Below are 3,879 nucleotides of genomic sequence, written 5' to 3' on the forward strand. Positions count from 1 at the left end.
AGATGGAATCCATCTCACTACGGACCGCATCCTTCCAGTAGTCAGCATCTGGAGATGCATAAGCTTCTAAAATTGAACTGGGAGTGTCATCATCCACGAGGTACACGAGGAAATCATCACCAAAGAACTTTGCAGTCCTTTGTCTCTTGCTCCTAACAGGAGCTTCCTCGTCATCCTCCGTGGAACTCTCATCACTTTTATGTTCATAATATTCCATCGGAATGGCAGGTTCAGGAGTCTCATCAGATTCCAGTATAGAAGTGCTTTGCATATCTCTCATGGGAAAAATATCCTCAAAGAATGTAGCATCCCTAGACTCCATGATTGTACCGACCTTCACGTCGTCTACATCAGATTTCACTACTAGAAATCTATAGCGAATGCTATGCTTGGCATAGCCAAGAAAAACGCAATCTACAGTCTTTGGTCCCAACTTGCGCTTTTTGGTTATCAGCACGTTGACTTTCACCAAACAGCCCCAAGTGCGTAAGAGAGTGTAGTTTTTTTATTTTCCCATTGCTTATAGGGAGTAGACTCATTATCCTTTGTGGGAACTTTATTCAGGACATGACAGTATGTCAATACAGCCTACCCCCACCATGCCTTGGATAAACCCGATGTATCTAACATGGCATTAACCAAATCAGTTAGAGTACATTTTTTTGTTCGGCAAACCGTTTGACTAGGGTGAGTAGGGAGGCGTCCTCTCATGAATAATACCATGTTCCGCACAAAACAAATGAAACTCATTACAAAAGTACTCTCCACCACGATCAAACCGGACTCGCTTTATTTTCTTCTCAAGTTGGTTCTCAACTTCAGCCTTATAGACTTTAAAGTAGTGTAAAGCCTCATCCTTAGTATTTAACAAATACACATAGCAGAATCTAGTGGAATCATCAATTAGAGTCACAAAGTATTTCTTTCCACCTTTAGTCAACACATCATTCATCTCATAGAGATCTGAATGTATGAGCTCTAATGGTTCCAGGTGTCTCTCCTTCGCGAGCTTGTGAGGCTTATGATATTGCTTAGCTTGCACACACGCATGGCACTTAGAGCCTTTGGCTAAAATGAAACTCGGGATTAAGTCCATTTTAGCTAGTCGCATCATACAACCGAAATTTATGTGACAAAGACATGAATGCCAAACCTCAAATTCGTTCACATTAGAATGAATTTGGTTCACGAATTTATTACAGAAATCCTCCAGGGAAAGGCAGAACAAACCACCACAATCATATCCTTTTCCAACAAATAGTCCATACTGAGATACAACTACTTTGTTAGACTGAAATACTAACTTAAACCCTTCTTTACATAGAAGGGAGACACTAATGAGATTCTTTTTGATGGCGGGGACATGATGCACGTTCTTCAGTTGCACGTTCTTTCCCGAAGTAAACTTCAGATCTACCGTGCCAACACCATGAACAGAAGCATGCGAGCCATTCCCCATCAGGACGGAACAATCTCATGCGACCTGGTAAGAAGAAAACAAAGACACGTCAGCACACACATGAATATTGGCCCCAGTGTCAACCCACCAATCGGTGGACTAACAAACTGAAAGTATGGTAAATAGATTACCATACCTAGATGCCGCGTTATTGTTGCTTAGAGTGACATTGACAGGCTTGGAGTCCTGTCCTGACTTCTTATACTTGTTTGGGCACTTGTTTGCCCAGTGTTTCTCCGAACCACAAGTAAAGCAACCATCTCTCTTTTTGTCTTTGTTCTTACCCTTCTTCTTAAAGGTCGTATTTTGCTGGACAGAGTTCTTTTCCTTGAACTTGTGGAAGTTTTCCTGCACCACATTGGCGCTAGAAGAACCCTCTGCCCCTTTCACGTGTGAGTCCTTTGCTCTCGAGTTCTACTCAACACTGAGATGACTGATGACATCCTCAACAGAGGATTCACGTCTCAAGTGCTTGACAGAAGTAGCAAAGTTCCTCCATCCAGGAGGGAGTTTTGCAAAAATGCAACCCACGACAAATTTTTACAGTAACTCACACTTTAGGAGGTCTGGCTCCTTAGCGATGCACTGTATCTCATGAGCCTGGTCTAATACAGAACGGTTATCAACCATCCTGCAATCATGGAACTGCTCCATCACATACAGTTCGCTCCCAGCGTCTGTTGCGCCGAACTTAGCTTCGAGGGCATCCCACAAGTTTTTGGCAACGTGCATATGGAGATATGTGTCAACCAACTTGTCTCTGATCATAGTAAAAATGGCTCCCACAAAGATGGTGGTTGCCTCCCTAAACGCCTTTTCCTGTCCATGAACAATCGTTTCTGTGGGAGACACAGCACCAACCCAGAACACGTTCATTTTTTTGAGCCACAAGGTGGTCCTTGTCTGCCAACGCTTAAAATACGTCCCAGTAAACTTTTTCGGTTTCAGTGTCGCAACAAAGCCTTGAATTGAAAAGTGCCTAAAATAAGGTTTTTGGATTGTTGGAAATATAGCACTTTCCCGATTAGACTAACCCACGAGTAAACAGTAAGCATGGCAAATACGGCATGCATCTCATGCCGATACCTAAGCATACTAGCACGTACAGAACATAGAACTGAACCATCTATGAGTAGTACATATACGGCTAGCATAAATACGAGTAAACGAGGGATGAACATATCATACCCTCCGGTTGGCCAGGCCAATGCGGCGGCGGCAGCAGCAGCCTCGGCGTCGTCCGTGGCCTTCTTAGTGGCGGCGTCGGCCATGATGTTGATGTAGGGGAAGTAGTAGAAGCAGAGGCGGACGGAGCTGGGGACGGATCAGGAGCAGTCGCGTCGAGACGCTCCCCAAAAACCTTAAGTCGACGCACTCCCGGGAAGGGACTCGTCGTTTTCGGGGAAGGGTCGCACACCCGCGAATGGAGTCGACGAACCCCGGGAACGCAACCCGTGGCGCGCGCGCGTCGTGACGAGGCGAGGCAGGCGATGGAGGAGAAGGAGCGTGTGTGTACCACTCCTCTTCCCAAGCTTCCAACGACAAGTGGTAGAGCAGCCCTTATAAAGGGATCTCAACTCTCCTCAACTAGCAAGGTGAGACTAAACTTCCCACCACGTGCCATACCATATATGGGCTTTAAGATTAACTAGGAATCATTGTTCATATGGGCCTAAAGCCCATCCATAATTCAACAATATGTATGTAGTTATTGTACTCTGTTTATTTAATTAGTTATGCTATTAAAGAAATGTTTCATGTGTGTCCGAAAGTACATAAGACTGTCCACATTGTCAGTAACTTCAGCAGTAACATAAATTTCAACCCAACAAATTTACCTATGGGGCAATTATTTAATGAGAAGAGAGATGAATCGAGTAACATAGGTACTCACTTCCGTGTCCTTAGGGTGAGTTTGGTAGGATGTATGAAGAGTGCATGAGAGCAAAAAAATTCTTCTCGATCCACTTTTGGGTGTTTGGTAGAGTGTATGAAGGATGCATGAGTCCACAGTAGCTCAACACAAATACACTAGGAGCATGCATGAGGAGGGGTGGTGAGATGAGCATACATGAAGAGGGAACAACTATGCTTAGATGAAAATGCAGCCAAACACACGCCTTCTCTGTCTGTGGATGGATGCGGTGTCGAGTCTGTGGGTCGGTGTTAAAGACGCCCTGAACCCTGACCCTCTGTTAAGCCAACCGGGTTGATTAGGACAATTTTGCTACTAAGTGCGCTCGGCCAAGAAAGCAGCACCGACCCCACGTGGGCCCACGTTCCCGCGACCCCTGGGGCGGCACAAGCGGCCGCAGCCGCACGCATCGTGCTCACCGCAGGGTATCCCGTCCCGTATCCCGTATCCATCCCCTCCTCCTCCCTAGTCGCAAAAAGTCACCCACTGTTTCACTAGCCATCCA

The sequence above is a fragment of the Triticum aestivum genome, chromosome 4B (assembly GCF_018294505.1).
Source record: "Triticum aestivum cultivar Chinese Spring chromosome 4B, IWGSC CS RefSeq v2.1, whole genome shotgun sequence".
In the NCBI taxonomy this organism is placed as follows: domain Eukaryota; kingdom Viridiplantae; phylum Streptophyta; class Magnoliopsida; order Poales; family Poaceae; genus Triticum; species Triticum aestivum.